At 32.5% G+C, this 18,157-nt stretch overlaps 1 protein-coding gene across 1 annotated transcript in view; it reads right to left on the reverse strand.

Moving 5' to 3' along the window:
• Positions 1–18,157, reverse strand: part of LOC129750008 (protein O-mannosyl-transferase TMTC1-like) — an 807,324-nt gene that overhangs the window by 738,830 nt on the left and 50,337 nt on the right. The gene's annotated exons all lie outside the window — the stretch shown is intronic.

Consider the following 18,157-nt stretch of genomic DNA (forward strand, 5'->3'; position numbering starts at 1 on the left):
CGAGCTGTTCTTTCGACTCCATTTCCGCGAGTTTTGATCACAGGACTTTAAAACTTGCAGAATGTAAACAATGTACTATGAACTAGATCCACCCAAATTTTCAATAAATTCTAGCCAACGGTTAAAAAAATAGAGCAATTTCATAGTGTGGCAATTTCATCGTGGATACCCTTTACTTTTTGCATCATCTGAAATTTCTTGAAATTTCCCCTTTGAATAAAATGATACACGCTTCTTCAGTAAGAATGGAATTGATCCGATACTTTAAACTAAAATTTAAACTAACTAAGTTACTTATCTCTTCATTAAAAAAGTTTTTCGAATTGTCAATGATTTACGAATAAATCAAAATTTAGTTATTGGTATCATTACATGATCGGAAAAAGAAGCTTAGGGAATGATGAGCTAGTTTGCGCCAAGAGCTCTGGTCGATGAATAATTTTCTCCTATACAGGGGGAGTTATATCAGCTTATCAGTGGTTTAATATTGATAATGATTACTTGCGATGATAAAACTTAAAAACATAAGACGATAAAAATTTTAATTAGAAATGTAAATTTCAATTTCATTATGTGGATCTTCAAAAAGTGATCAAACATCTGCAGCAATTCAACTGTCGCAAGATACATATTTTATAATTGAGTTTTCCATCTCACGACATGAACTGATGAACAATATTCCTCCAACTCACTCGGTTCTTGACAAACGTTCTCCAACTTTGCTAATCTAATTGATATCAGAGTTTCAAAATAACTCTGAAATTAATTTCAAATCCTTACATACGAAATTCAATTTCATACTTCGAGCTTTCATCCGATGACTGCCAGATTTTCAGCAAGTAAATATAAAATAACAACGGACACTTGTTTTATGTCATCATAATTTTTATAAATTTTTTTGCATGATTTTCGAATCTCAAGAAATTAGTTGATGAACATCATTCCCAAATTCAGTCGGTTCGTCAATTTCTAGGACATCCCACATTCGTCATTTGATCTTACCACCTCGCTCGTTGCACCCCTGCTCGTCTTGTTTTTACCGGTTTCGTAGCGAACGCCTTTTTTGCAGGACAGTCGTCCAGCATTCTCGCAACTCGTCATTATACTTTAATTTACCTTTATTTTCAAATCATTAAACCGTTGCCTTAACCCCAGCAATAAAATTTTGCACGAGTTTAGAATCGATCGATTCCAATTAAAAAAAAAGACTGCCACAAAAACTCGAGTTCTGAAACATTAAACAAAATTATGAGAAAACAGATACATTAACACTACTTTAAAGGCATTACTTGAACATAGTTACAAAATTTCTCAAATTCTCTCTCATTATCAATTTTTCACCTTAAATTAGACCATATTTAATGATACAGATAAAAATAGAACCCCTCAAGAGCCGATTCGATTGCGATTTATAAATTCTGCTCACGAATCAAGTAGCGCTGTCAAATAAAACAAAGAATGACAAAGTGCTTACAAATTTCGCCCGCTAAAAGCCTCTTTCCCCCTTTTCGAAAAGCTGTCAAAGCATATTGCGGTTCCGGCAGACAGGCTGGGGCGATCCATTTCGAGGGATCCTAGGTTGCGAAAAAGAGAGAATCTAGTGGGGGTGGAAACAGCGCGAATAAAACACAAAGAAGCCTCCCGAGCCGTATGTTCAGGTCCCATCAAGCCCGGCCAAAGCCACTCAATTCCCACTAAATTGTATCAAATCGCAGTATTTTGTCATTTTAATGTTTTCACGTCACCGCCGGTATCAGAATAAATCAATCGGTTTTTCGTTTTTGGATGAGAGACCAAACCCACACGCTGCTGTAAAACGGAGAGGCTTTTAAAAAAGCCGCTGGGGCCAAACTGATGGCTGACTGGCTGGCTCAACACAATAAAACCCCGTCAATCACGGCCCGCGAAGAATACAAGCCCATAGCCTGCCGGAAAGCCTCAACCCGATTCCCTCACCCATCAACATATCGGATGGAAGCTGCTGGAAAAGGAATTTGTGGACCCCTGGATTCGAGCCCCCCCAAAGGGAAGGGGTGCGACTGGTGAGCTGGACTGGGGGACATCTTTTCTGGTATGATTTTTCCAGCTCACAGGCTGCCGGGGGCCAGGATTTTGTCGAATCGAAAGTGGCGTCAATCGTCAAATAGGCCTACAATATCTGAGTTTAACTGTCACTTGCCGGCTCGAATGTTGAGCTCTCGTAAAAACCGAAGCAGGGGGGTTTAACAAAAAAAGAAGAAGAATTACAAGCATCAGCGAATGGCGGCATTCAATAATTCACTGCCATAATCTCGTTTGTCTTTAAACTTTTGGCAGCCTTGAGATCCAAGGCCCAGTGAATTTGGGGCAGGGGAATGGTTTTATCATTTTTTAAGCGGGATAAACAAGCTTTGGTGCCATAAATACGACAATTTATCGAGATTGAAATGATTTTCATTACAATAAGTTTTTCTTGGGTTCTGGTGATATAACCTGTTTTGAAGGCTGGCAATTTTTATAGATTTTCTCGAGGGTGATTTAAATAAAAAGAGGAAGTTACTTGGATAAACCACGTTTTGATTGATAATTTTAACAGAGCTTTCAAGTTGATTGATTTCAAATACAAAATATCCCTTTTTACCTCCGTGCAGTGCACATGGTTTAGTCTAGTTAATGGCGACCGTCGTAAATTGGTTCCAAGATAACAAAGCTTTCTATGCACATAGGATAAAACCCTTTTAGGTAATTTTGCTGAAATTTATTTTAAAGAAAAATTAATCCTCAATATTAGTTGTACAATATTGATAATTTATGCAAAATGGATAAATGGTGCAAAATATGAGTCTTAAAGTTATCAGATGTGGGTTCAAATACCACTGGGGCATGTCCGTAGCAACTGGAGGGAGGGGGGAAGGTTTGGAGGTTGAACCCCCCCTCCCCACGAAGGGCCAGGAAAAAGAACTGAGTAATTCTACTCTACACTTACATTTTAAATTGTCAAACAAATTTGGATGATCGAGTGATGTTACTTAAGATTACTTAACTTGACTAAGAACTCATGATAAATCTTCAAAAACTGATACCAGGTTCAGAATTGTGCTACAGTTTTTTAAAATATCCTTACTTTTTGATTCTGAAATAAGATTAGACTAATTTCAGAGGATCTGGTTTCATATACCTAATCCAAATCTAACTTGTATTTCTGTTTTCATATTTTGAATTCTGTAACAGGTTTCAATCTCTTGAAAAGTTTGATTTTATATTCGGGTCATGAATAGAACCCTGAATCAAATTGTGTATGGAATGCAAATCTAATTCGAGTCAGGTTTTCAAAACAGCATTATAGTTTTGAAACCTGACTCAAATTTAGTTAAGTATTCCATACACAATTTGATTCAGGATGTTGAAAAGACATACATGCATTTCCAAAAAAAAAACACATTTAGGACCGCGAAGAAATATAACTTGGAAAACACCAAATATTTATATTTTTAAAATTAAGTATCTGAGAGTTACCAAAAGCGTTGCATTAAATTTTATAAAAAAAAGTTTAGCTCTTAAACTCCTAACATTGAAGTTACACACGCAACGAGCATAAAAACGAGATACCTTTTCGTATTTGGTAACCCCAAAAAAATATATTTGAAACAACCCTGAGTTATTCTTTAAATTCAGATTCGGAGCTCTTGAACTTAATCCTTATTCAGAATTCCAACAGAGCAAAGCTTCAAAATTGCAATCTAGAGCTGAAAACTTTTAGCATCATCTAAAATTTATACAGGATTTCAGATTGACAATCGGATTAAAAAAAAATTATTGAAATAATAAATTCTGAAACCCTCAATTTTAAAACTGAAACTATAAAATCTTGATTGAGAGCTTTAAAACAAATTGCACATCTAAGCTCATATTTAAATTCTGATCTGTTATGATTTTTTTTTAATTCAAATCTTGAAGCCAGAATCGAAATTTGAATACAGAATTAATATTTAAAATTAAATTGAGATTCAGCTTTTAAATCAATTTAAAAATAGTAATAATAATATTAAGAATACTGTTTTGTTGAGGAACTCAAATCACAATAGATCGCAGACTTTTAATTTTGATTGTTAATTCAACTTTAAATTTAATGCTGAAAATCACGTAAATGATGAAGAATTTAAGTTTATTTTGCAAGTTTTGTTTTAGGGACAACCCTTTTTTATTTGAAAAAAAAAATGTCTACACGATTTGAATCATGGAATTGATTTATATTGAAAAATATTTGCTATTAAAAAGCTTAAAAGAATTGATTTATATTGAAAAATATTTGCTTATAAAAAATCAGGTAATCAGCACTTTAAAAATGTACTGGAAATTCCTCATTTCCTTGATGCATTTTCATAAATATTTAAGTTTTTTTGAAATTCAAATTTAAATTCAAATAATAAATTTGGATCGAGTTTGCTAGAATCAGATAAAAACCGCAAAATTTGGGTCTCTCAGTTTTAGTTTTAAAAATAAGATTTTTTTTTGTGCGGATTGTAATATTTTTGAATTTTCTCAAGATTTCTAGTAGATAAAGCTTATTCGAGTTGAGCATAGAATATGTTTTTTAACTGAAGGCTTTCTTAAAAAAATTATTTCTATGTTCACATCAAAGAAATTAAATCAACCAGTCTTGAGCAAATCCCAAAATTTCAAATATTGATGAAAGTAATTTCCTGTTTTCGTTATTGAAGGTTTCATATTACACATTTCAATATTTGAGGATCTACAGTAGTTTCTCGATTTTATCACGCTCAAAAAAAAATTCACCGTTAATATGGCGAAACCGTGTATTTGGCGAAACTAAAATTTAAAGTGGAAAAAAGTATTTTATTGTCTTTAATCAATAATTTATAATGTGGAAGCGTTTCGTATCAATAAATTTTGATTATGAGGTGTAATTATCAAACATGACTTAACACAAAGAACCGATATCAGTTCAAATTATTCTTTTCTATAGCAATTTTAAGACTTTTTTTTATAAAGTAAATCCGCGTAGAATATCAATTTGATAGTCTACATCTAATTAAAGTGAATTATTTAGTGTTTATGGAAATTTAACAGTCGTTATCTCTTATATCGATTTTAAAAAATAGTTCAAAGAAAAATGCATCAAAAACTTTTCTTCTGTAAATTTCAAATTTCTATGTTCTAATCTTCACATCTTTGAATAACTAAAAAGTTTACCTTTTCGAAAAATATTTTGAAATTTGCTCGACTTAGACTTTTAAAGTGTGTATCTCGAAATTTGCTTTATGTCCAGATAATCCTTTTTTGTTATATGTAGAAAAACCGAAGTTTTAGTCCTTTTTACATATTTCAATGCAAAACTAGCAGAATCACATTTTGATCTTTCAAAATTATCCATTCAGACAATACTAGAGGCTGTCCAATCAGGATTGCGCACGCCACCCTTTCAAATGAACAAATTAAACAAAGAAATCAGAGACACTTATCTCTTTTCATTAACGCTTGAATTAACGCTTAAATTCACATCTTTATATGATTCGCATAACCAAAAAAGTTTACTTTTTTAGAGTGACTAACCAAGCACAAATAACAACATTAGCATTAGCGTGACGTCAAAATACTTATGTTCATTGTTACAAGTACAAGTGTTTTTAAAATACAAATGATGATTTTAAACACTTTACAGCTAAAGTAAGCAGTGCAATGGCATTTTTAGTTTATTGAATACCTATAAACAATAACATAAACTATAAAAAAATATTATGAACAAAGACGCTCTACGCTTTCGACGAAAATTCAGGTCCTGGAAATGGTTTCAAAATGATTTTTAAAAAGGCGTGATTAAATCGAAACAATGACCGAAATAAAATCAAGCGTGAATCTGGCGAGTATTGATAAAATCGAATAGTGATAAAATCGAAAAACTACTGTAATTCAAAAAGTTAAAATATAAAACTAAAAGGTATTCAAATAAATAAACTTTAAAAAAGGACGAGCCTCAGAAATTATGTTTTTAAAGCTTTTAGTTCATTCAAGTTTTGTTTGAGCAAAATATATCATAGAAAAAATCAGTTATTAAAAGTTTTGGTCCAAAACCCCCTCCATGAGGTTCTTCCTACGGCCCTTCACTGGGATATTGACATTCATTTAATTTCAAATTCCATCATTTGAAAGGTAAGAATATACTTTAAATCCAAATATATAATAAAAGATGATTTTTCGATTGGATTCTGTTCTTATTTGAAAGTTAATCAAACCATTCAAAATTTTCGGCCTGACCATTATTGAATTTCTATCATTTATTTGAAGAATAACTATGCTGTATTGTATTGTATTGTACAAGCACGAGTTTATGGATTAAAAACAAGTGATATAATCGGAATATTTGTTAAGAGTAAACAGCCATCGAACCTTTTGCATTTCAGATTGAAATTTGATAATAAATTTTTATACAAAACATATACTCATTCATTGCAAAATGCAACAAAGTTCTCTTTTAAACAAGGTTAAGTATTAAAGATAAGATTCCATATTGTTGGCACATAAAAGAACTTAATTTAATTAGTTTTTTGTATAATGCCTAATTTTTTATAAGTTTTTATATTTTTATTAATTTTTTGAGAAAATAAAGAAAATAAATTTAAGAAACTTTGCCGCTTCTAAGATATTTCATCTTAAATATCAAACTTTTGACTCACTTTCTCAAAGACCGGTAGTTACCAATATTTTTGAGCATTTTTTTTTACTTCCCTTCCTTTTTTTGTTTGATTTATTTTTTACTGATTTTTTTCAATATTATCACCCGAATGACCTTTGAGGTTTAAAGGTCTTAAAAAAATCATTCCAATATTAACAGTACTGTAGAACAACTTCTTCTTGTTTCAGTAGTCGCTTCTTATTTTGCTTTATTCCAAGTAAAATTACTTCCCGAAAATCCTTACGAATTTTTCAGGGACATTTACGATTGTTGAAAGACTATTTCTTGTATTCAAATAATATAAATCCAGCATTGTTTTGACACATTATTTTTCATTTAACTCGATTCCTTTGACGGTATGTATAATAGAAAATGGAGACTACGGCTCTTGAATTTTTGCTGTCTCCAGATCACACCAAATACATTCAAGTGGTCTGTTACAGTTTTAAAATGTGCATCAAAATCGCATTGAATCAACGCAAACTTTTAAATCATCGAATTTCATTTTTTTTTTCATAATTGTATAGAAATCGGAATCCCGTGTAGTATCACTTCGACTTTGAACTTCCATAATTGTTTACTCGGATGTTTATTTTTTTGTAACAAATTTTCTGTCAAAGATAGATCAATTATCAAACTATTTTATCACAAAATTTGGGCTCTCCAGAATTTGTGTGGCCTGAGATACAATAATTCTTCGAAAATCGGTTTTTTGGTCTTTTATCATTCAAACTGCAATAACTGAGAAACGCTTCTGTCTTTCTTGAAATTTTGCAGAATGATTGTTGAAATATAAAGTTAGCATGTATGAAGTTTTTGATAAATTTTATTGATGGAACCAACATTTATCCGAGGTTCAATTTTCCAGGCAAGAACCTTAAAATTCGATCGCTATAGAATTTTGGATATTTTATGGAAAAACATATTTTATGTTCAAAGACCACTAAATCTATTTCAATCAAAAACTCAAATCAATATCGTGAGATCCTGATTTCAACACACAAATGGTTCATTTATTCCATTTTTTCTTTTCTTTATTGCTTTTGCCAGATATTTCTAGACTGATTTGTGGATGAAAAAGATATTGTTCTCATAAATCGTCCAAAATTCTATAAAAATCGCATGCAAAGGTTCATGCCTGAAATGATGTACATCGTCTAACTTTTGATCCCATCGATAGAACTTTCAAAATACTTGAGACATGCTAACTTTTTTTTAAGCAATCACTTTGAAAAAATTCAATTAGAAGTGTTGAGTGGTTTCTGAGACATTGCAGTTTGAATGGTAAAAGTCCAAAAAGTATGATTTTCGGAGAATTGTTGTATCGCAGGCCACACAAACTCTAAAAAGCTCAAATTTTATGATAAAATAGTTTAAAAGATGATCTATCTACGCAAAGAATTTAATTAAAAAATATGATCAAAGTTAAAAGCTATGAAAGTTCAAAGTCGTAGTGACAGTGTGCGTGCTTCCAATTTCTATACATTAAGAACGGTACTGTTAATCGTTTATATTTGAATTTTGAAGCACACTGTTTTCTACCTTTCTTTCAAGGTGGTCCTCCTAACACTCTTTTACGTGTTATTTTTACGGTCCTCCTAACCCGAATTTTGTACATATATACATAGCTATCCTCCCGACATGCTTTTCTTTCTTTGCTTCAAAGTGGTCCTCTCAACACACTTCCTCATTTACTCTTGTGATCCTCACAACGCGCAATCTGTTTTCAGCTGTCCTCCCAACTCGCTAATCTATTCTTTGTTTCAAAATGGTTCTCTCAACACACTTTTACCTTAACTTTTGTGGTCCTCCTAACACACAATCTATTCTCAGCTATCCTTTCGACTCGCTGTTCTATTTTTTGCTTCAAAGTGGTCCTCCCAACACACTTTTAAATTTACTCTTGTGGTTCTCCCTACACGCAATCTGTTCTCAGCTGTCCTGCTGACTCACTGTTCTATTCTTTGCTTCAAAGGGGTTCTCCAAACACACTTTTCTTTTTACTTTTGTGGTTTTCTCAACACGCAATCTGTTTTCAGCTGTCCTCCTTACTTGCTGTTTGATTCTTTGCTTCAAATGGGTCCTCCCAACACAACTTTATATTTACTTTTTCGGTCCTCCCAATACGCATTCTATCTCAGCTGTCCTCCCGACTCGCTGTTCTATTCTTTGCTTCAAAGTGGGCCTCCTTACATACTTTTTTATTTACTCTTAGAGTCCTCCCAACACGCAATTTGTTCTCAGCTGTCCTCCCGACTTTCTGTTCTATTCATTGCTTCAAAGTGCTACTCCCAACACAATTTTCTGATTACTCTCGTGGTTCTCTCAACACGCAATGTGCTTTCAGCTATCCTTCCGAATCGCTTTTCTGTTCTGTGTTGCAATGTGGTCATTTACTCTTATGATCCTCCCAACATGCCATCTATTCTCAGCTGTCCTCCCAACTCGCATATCTATTCTTCATTTCAGATTGGTTCTTTCAACACGCTTTTACATTTACTCTTGTTGTCCTCCCAACACGCAATCTGTTCTCCCGACTCGCTGTTCTTTTCTTTGCCTCCAAGTGGTTCTCTCAACACAATTTTTATTTACTATTGCGGTCCTCCCAACACGCAAACTGTTCTCAGCTGTCCTTTCGACTCGCTGTTCTATTCATTGCTTCAATGTTGTCCTCCCAATAGACATCGATATTTATTCTTTCGGTCCTCCCTAAACGCAATCTGTTTTCAGCTGTCCTCCCGATTCGCAAGTCTACGCTTTGCCTCAAAGCAGTTCTCCCAACACATTTTTCTATTTCTATTTACTGTTTGCTATCCTCTTAACACACTTTAACATTTTCTCTTGTGGTCCTCCCAGCACGCAATTTATTCTCAGCTTCCTTTCGGACTCGCTGTTCTATTCTTTGCTTCGAAGGGGTCCACTTTACATACTTTTATATTTACTCTTGTGGTTCTCCCAACATTTGGCTTTCATACCGTTAAATCTTAATGTTAATACAAAAATAAATTTGGTTATTTATGTCTTTTCTGTTCATAGTAAAAACTCTTGACAATTTGATTGTTGAACCAACCAAACCAAATGTCATATTCTTATTTGAACTTTTGAGCCAGCGCCAAATGCAAGAATGCTAAAGAAGACATCCTTAATACCTTTTGACTTGATCCCTGGGGCGCTTATCCGGGTATCGGATGTAATATTTCGACTGAACCGGATACAATTTTTCAAATGTCTCTGAATGCCAACGCTTTTGAACGTGTTGAACCTCAGAGACAAACCCAAATTTCCTCTGGAGCGAGTTTTTTTCACTTACTTTTTCCGCTGCCCATCATTACCATATCTGCTGAAGAGTGCAAAAAAGTTTCGGAACCAGGATACGGCTGGATGCGAAAAATAGAATTCATTTGAGTCACCCTGCGCCGCCCTTCTTTCATCGGGAATCCGCCCCCAATTCGTTGCCGTTGTCATCGGCCGTTGCCTTAATCAACAAGTTTTGGGTCAGTTTGAAAGTGTTTTTCTCATCAAAAAGCGGAAAAGTTTTTTATCCTTCCTTTGCTTTTGGCCTCCGAACTTTCCCGGTTTTCTTGGCAGCGATTGGAGGTGTTTTTTCTACAACGACGATCCTCTTTTAGCTCATCAGCAGCCAACTTTCATGTTCCGGTCAAGGGATCTGGAAGGATGAATCTGACAGTTGTCTGGGGTTAAGTTGGAGATTTGGGAGAGTTTTGCGTCGCCCGAATTAAAGTAAACTGACAGACTCGGTCGGGTGCGATTAGAGTTGGTGACATGGAAAATGTCCCTATTTGACAATGTCGCTTCCGGCGAGGAGGTTCGACTTTGTTGTGAAACCTTTCCATTTCTTATTTATTTCCACGAATCCTTTGAATATTGCTAACGGATGATGATGGGCTGTTTTTATTTATAACATTAATACCGTGAAATGGAGTAAATATAAAAAAATAGAAAAAATATTATTCTAATCACAGGCAACAAACAAATATAATGTATACCCTGGGGAATTAAGATCAAAAATCCTTGATACATTGTATAAAGGCATAAACGTAAATCAGAGACTTCATCCCTTTCCTTTTCTATTATCGATTTTGGTAGAAATTAGGCAATCCGTCGTTTTTTCCTGTTTTAAAAGCGTGTAAATTTAAACTACTGTGCCGTAAAAATGCAATATCAGAAGGGTTATTCATCCCAGGTTAAAGTTAAACGTTTTTATGTTGGTAAAAAAAGTGATTTTATTAACTTGACGAAGAATTGGTAACCTTATTCAGAGGTCCTAAACTTTTGGCCAAAATTATGACAAAAGGTCAATTGACTTTTTTTCAGCCGTTTTTCTTCTGTGGTAACAGTTTAAAGACTTTGATGATCTTGAATTTGTGAAGGAAATTTTTTTGACAAACTAAATTCAATATTATTGGAAGATTTTAATAATAGAGATGGCGCCGAATGCCGCTGAAAAAACCTTTTAGAACGAATATTCGGCTCATCGAATAGTTGAGCTAAGTATTTGGTGTTTATTTTAAAAATTTATACAGAAACAGACTTTAAAATTTTTTAAATTTTTTTGGATAATTTATAAAATACCCAAAAGAAATGTTGAAAAAGATAAACAATCATCATCGATCGTACATGAGAATTCTGACAAGTATCACTTTAGACTTTGATTAAAAAAAAAAAAAAAAAAAAAAAAAAAAAAAAAAAAAAAAAAAAAAAAAAAAAAAAAAAAAAAAAAAAAAAAAAAAAAAAAAATTATCGTTCATTTCAGATTGTCTTGATACATCCAGGCTTGCCAATAAATCCATTAAAGAACTCGGGATAAGTTAAATCTGCCAGGAATGCTCAGATTCTGTTTGAAATCTTCCCGGATCAACAAAGGTTTATTCTGGTTATTTGCTAAATCAAATAAAAACCTTTGGTTGCCATGGACCGAGTGAATTTTAGGAATAATGTTCGTTAAGTTATGTCGTGAGACGGAATACTATGTAAATAAAATAAAATTACCATTGAAAATTTAAGATTCTGTGTTCAAAATCTAAATTTCAAGTAACATTCTTTCTTTTTTCTCTTGTATGTATGTTTCAGATTAATGATTAAAGATTACTTTTTAGTTTTGTTAGTACTTTTTGGATTGATAATTTTAAAAACAGTGCAGTGTTTCACAACTTTTCAAAATAGGTAACACTCAGTTTACCTAGAATGTTTTTAAACAATGTTACTTGTTATTCGTTCGTAGAACATTGAAATATCCTTTGCAAAATGATGGAATTTGAGGAAGGGGTAATGAAGCTTGTCATTTTTTCGTATGGATATTAAGGGGGGGGGGGGGGGAGGTTCTAACGGGTATAAAAAAAGACCATTTTCACGATTTTTTTCCAGAGCTATCGTTCAAACAAATGTATTCAAATTTTTTGCATTATACAAAGCATTGTTAAAAGAACATTTAGTAATTTTTTCGTAGAAAAATATTGAAAAATGAGCCGGTGACGGAGCACTTTCGAGGATGCCTTTTAGAAAACAGGATTTGCGGTGGACACTGTATCTCAGCACAGAATCATCTGAAGTCAAAAAACCAGAGCAAAATAATTTTAATAGATGTTTTTCTGGATCCCAACGTTTTTATTTAACTTAAAAAAATTTTAAGAAATATTTGTGGCTGTTTGAAGTAAAAACTATGATTTTTCACGAAAAAATCCGCCATTTTTCACCTGTAAAATCTCCCCAAAGTAAAAAAAAAAAACAAAAAAGAAAAACGTTGGGGTCTGGTATTTTATATGTAGAAAATATGCTCCAAATTCGAAAAGAATCGGACAAGTAGTTTTCAAATGACGATGTCCACGGACTTTAAAAATGTGCTTTCGAGAAAAACGCGTTTGAAGTTTCTGCTCTTGCTTTCTTGCAGTATTAGATAGGAGGAGATAAAGGCCTATAATTTCTACAGTTTTGCTTCAATTGACTTGAAAATTTGACACAACATTCTTGAAATGTTTTACAATAAGAAAATAAAAAAATAAAAAAATTGATTTCTTGAAAGTGTTTGATCCTACCCCCCCCCCCCCCCTTTAACAATTTAAAACGATTCATTTGCATAAAAGTCCATAAGCCTGATTTGTTTTATAATTAATAACTTCATACGTAAATCCAATTATAAAGAGAGAAGAAGCTTTATTGTGCTGAAATTATTGATTTTAGTAAAATTTTAGCAAAACCAAAAGTTTTATCACTATTTGTGCAATTAATTCAAGACATAAAAATTTCATATCAACCTCATCGGTAAGAGTTATTTTTATATTTTATAAATATTTAGAACTAGGGACAAGAAGTAAACTGTAGCTTAGAACAAAATATCATTGCTATATTTATTTGCTAGCAAGCCTCTTGTTCCATTAAAGTGCGGTGGATGAACGAACTTCGAAATGGGGAAGAATTTTGAGAGGTTTTTTTTTCTTTCTAAGGTGAAATTAAAGAGGCAATTTTGCATTCTGGATAGAAGTTTGATGTTTTTAGGGGAGCCTACTCGAAATTTTTGAATCCATGCAACTAGTCATATAAATCTATTTAATTCTTATTGAACATTTAAAAAAGTAACGATTGATAAATATTAAAAGTACGTTTGTTTTTACAAACATTATGCTATCATAAAATATGATGTCATTTAATAACTATCTATAAGAACTAGCATTGGTTCGATGAAGATTTTGAAGATTTGAATTTCATCACTTACAAGTACAAAGAGCAGAAAATTTCACGCAAATATGCCGAACATTCGTGTTCCTGGTATTCCATTAGTGCTTAAGTTGAATATAAAACAGCTACTCTCTGGAGCCACCAGGACACTTGAATGATGCTATTCGAACTTCAGATAGAATAAATGCAGTTAATTTTTTTGTTCTTGATGTGGAAAACACATCTCTATAAATGGAAATCACCGAATTGCGGTCACGATATAAAAAGTATTCTTTTTGAGGGCTGGATTTTGACATGTGCATGATGCTAGTCATCGTTTCCTTGAAACATGTTTGCTTAGTGTTTAGTAGAATTTAGATGTCATCGAAGAAACATGAAACTTCACTACGTTAGCACCAAATTTTGACCGTATCACGCTTTACAATAGAGTCTTTTATATTCTATCAAGTTATAAACTATTTTTAAATTTAAAAAAAGCAATAAAACATAATTTGCTATTTTGATGAACAGTTTTAAATGATTTCACTTTTTTTTAAAATTATTTTTATGAAAATTGACAAACAATAAGACACACCCTGTGCACAACTGCAACGTTTTTAATTCTAAATATCGTTGCATGCAAAAGTCTTGTAAAATAACAAAAAATTGACCTCATCGATTGAGCTCAGTTTTTTTTCTGTGCTCGTAAGATAAAACAAATTGAAGAATCGCCTAATTTCTTAAGTGTCTTTATCAAAAGTAAGGTTCATGGTTGGTCCGCAACCTTCCAAATAACGAAGAGCTCGGAGAAAACAGAACATTTTTCAGTTGGGCTACCGAGCAAGGTTGCAAACTTTTTTTTCCAAAATTTAGGGAAAATCAGGATAAATCCGGCTTGAATAAAAAGGCCGTACTATTGATTTTTTATTGTCTATCTTACAAAAATGTTGAGTTTTCAACCAATAATATATTATGGGTTACAGACCGCTTTTTATAGGTATCCATCGATTTAGCTCGATGATTTATTAAACTGTAAGTTCACTCTTCAATTCATTTCCAGTATTGAAAAGGTCAATTCAGTTATATAAACAAAATAAAGAATTTCTTATAAATAACGTTTTCAGTATGGCTTCAAAAACGGTGATAAAAAAAGTTAAAAAAGAAGCAAGAATATCAATTCTTATACGAAAGAATCTGAAATAAAAAAAAGGATTGATAAACCTGAACCTAAGAAAAGGCCCTTATAAAAAAGGTATTTATCAACCAAATTTTTAATAAAAATTAGAAGTGAGAAGATCGAAAAATCGCTCTACGTCTTCGTGCACACAAGTTCTAAAAACTTACTCGTAGACTATTAAAGCTTAAAGAAATTTTTTCTTCATATTCAAAATGGTTAAAATTCCGTCAATTCAAAATTGTTTTAATTGCACTAGTTTACAAAATAAAAAAAATTCGTGAACTTTATAAGCTGACTTATGTTTTTAATGTGAATACGGGCGCTGAATCCAAAAATGAAATTAAAAAAAATCCCAGCAGAACAGTTCTTACATTATGCTCCAATTATGAAATTTTGGAAAAATAAGAAAAGTACTTGTATATAAATTCAAATATATTAGAATGCATAACGTCTTAGACGTATCTTGAGCACTTTTTACGCATTGCTATTAATACGAGATTTTTTGGCTAAAATACAATTTTTGAACGACAATAACTTTTTTGATTCAATTTAAATCGTGTTGCAGCCTTCGAGTAATATATTTGTTTTGATTCAGGATTTAAGAAAATTATTCGAAAAAAGCAATCGGCCAATCAAGAACAGAATTGTTAGTGAAAAATCAGTATTTTTTGTTCCTCCCATGCGAAATACCTTGAAATCCTATTCACGTTTGAGACTAAAGCAACTCCTCGCAACGGTCAGATCATTTTTAAATTTGGCAAGTGGTGTTCTGGTAAGCTAATAATTAATTTTGACTCATAGCGAATGAGATTTACCATGTTGAATTCATCCTGTGCTATGAGAAGTACAGCGCGGTTCGTTTGAATTTTAAAAAATTCAAAAATTACTGTTATGGTAAAGTGACCATAACTTCTTCAATTTTCAACCGATTTAAATCAATATTTTGAATTGGTGTTAAGGGCCAGTTGAAAATTAAATTTTTTAAATGTTAACTTCAAGTCTTAAACTTTTGCGAAAAAAAATGTTTTTCTCGAAAAAAAAACGCGTTTTCATAGTTATTTCTATCACAGAGTCATTAATATCAACAATACTGTTGATCAAACCCAAAAATAGTGTGCAGTGCAAAAAAGAAATTTCAAAGCACAATAGAAGTACTTTTTTTAAATTTTAAAATTTATTGTATTTTGAGACTCTAATGGTACAAAAATGTGTCAAATTACTTCAACTTTCAACGTTTTAAGGCACAAAGTGATTTTTTTAGCAATTTATTAGTAATCAAGAGCCTTTTTCCGAAGTATGTTTTGAAGTTGTTTTTCTTTGGCCTTGGATAACATTAAAACGAGTGGTTGTAGCTGAAAATTGTCCGAGTAACATATTTGAGTTGCATCACAAGGTTTCCAAATCTATAAATTTTGAACGATTTGAACAATTGAGAAACAAGCGAGATACAGCGTTTTTTGGTGATGAGTGCTAAATTGACACTCTAGATCCCTGAAGGGTGATTTTTTTTATCAGGGAGCGTTTCGTGAGTTCATGTGAGATTTTAAAAGAATTTTTGTTATTTGGGTGCTCCTGAAGAAAGTTACTAGCCTCCAAACTTGCAGTAGTGTTTTACTGTCAAATTGACAATCTATAACTGAGAATGGTTAAACATGTAAATCTTTTTGGTTATTGAACTAAATAGTTTTCTATAAAAAATACTAGATCAGGCAAAATCAGACTTATTTCCAAAAATCAGGAAAAAAAAATTAAGTTTATCAAGTTATCAGGATGCTCCACTTGTTTTTCAATTTTACACGAGCTGTAGGTGACTCGGACAGCAAGTTTTAGAACTCTCGCAGAACTGAGTGAAATAAAGAGAATTCAAGCCAAGAGCGCCCTAATGTATCAGTCATACATCTCAGCCGGGTTGCCAACATTTTTTTCCCAAATTCAGGGAGCCTTGAAAAGAAAAATCATGCAAAATCAGGCTAACATTAAATAGTCAAACTGTTTATTAGACCTGTTTTCCCTTTCTTTCACACAGGTATAGTAATCGAGCATGGTGAATTCTTCAATGATGAGTTTGAGACCTAATTTTCATAGTTTATACCTAACTATTGATTCAGCTCGATGATGTATCTAGCTGTAAGTACGTACATATGTTCGTGCGTGGATGTTTGTTCATTTCTTGTCGAAACTGGGCTGGGCTAACCAATTTTTAATCAGTATCCGAAACTAATGATAAAATTTATATGTTTCATAAGAATTAGTGGATATTTACTATTTCATCAAAATATAGTAACTTTGTAGATGATGACTTTTTTTATCGCTTTTGTTTGATAATCTTATCATACATTCTTTACATTATCAAGGCCAGACACCATTGTGGAATTATCGAAAGGACTATTTTCTATGCCTAATTCCCTGTTTTTAATCCATCTTCGTAGAACTTTTCACTTTTCAATTACTTTTTCGAATCATTTTCTATCATTTAATCACCAGGAAATTTTGAATTTTTACTGTTTTGTAAAAAATTTCCAAACTCAAAAATCTGAAAGATAAGTCAAAAGTCTGGAAGTAATAATAATAATAATAAATTGTCTGACGAAAGTCCAAAAAAATCTGGAAGATCCAGACAATTTCTGAAAAGTCAACTTCACAGATAGCGATCCCCATCGAGTTGGGATTTTAGCCGAGCGCGCACATGGTCTTCACTTGACCGTTAGAAGCGGCAAACCCGAAGCAATCGACTATGTGCGTGCAGAGTTGCCAACTTTTTTTTCCAAAATTCAGGAACGTGGGAGATAAAATTCAGGATATATCAGACTGACAGAAATATCTGTCAAAGTGAGGAACTTTTTTTTTGGTCGTTGCTCCACCTTTTGACGTCTTTCAGTGGTACCTTAAGCAGTTCATCAAATACCACCTATTTCCATCACATTCACAAATGTAAGGTACAATCGGGCTAATTTTCAAAAATCAGGCTAATTTTCAAAATTCAGGGAGAAAATATGGCTTATCAGGTTGTCAGGTTGAGCCTCTAAAAGTCAGGCAAATCCTGAAAAACCAGGCACATTGGCATCCCTGTATCTCAGTGAAGATGGAGAAAAAATTTATTTGATTCCCACCGCACAACGTACTAGAAATAAACACAATTTTCTTCTCGCTGTCAGCGTGGCCACATTTAAATCATTACTCTCATTGAAAAAAAAAACAAAAACAAAAACCTGCGCCGAAATGTGCACCAACAAAAAATCGGTTTTTCATTCATTTGTTTGACAGTTGATACCTTTTTTGAATTCTGAAAATTTTAAATTAAATATTTCTTATCATAATTTTTTTTACCTTAAAGGTGTATACTTTCAACTGTGATAGTTTTTCTAGTTATAGACCACCTTCATATTAAATCTGAATTCGGGTTTTTCCTAATTCAATCTACATATTTAGTTTTTTTCCTATTTTAAATCGTTTTTTATGGTCTATTTTTTAAATAATGAAATAAGAATTAATCTGAATCAAATCTTTAAAATCGGTAAGTTTAAGAGAATTATATGCAGCTCTGCTAAAATTGCATGAACAAAATCTAAATACAGTTGATGTGAACGCCTTATTTATGCAAAATAATTGAGTAGCAGTTTATATCGAAAAACACC

The sequence above is a fragment of the Uranotaenia lowii genome, chromosome 2, assembly GCF_029784155.1.
Source record: "Uranotaenia lowii strain MFRU-FL chromosome 2, ASM2978415v1, whole genome shotgun sequence".
Classification (NCBI taxonomy): domain Eukaryota; kingdom Metazoa; phylum Arthropoda; class Insecta; order Diptera; family Culicidae; genus Uranotaenia; species Uranotaenia lowii.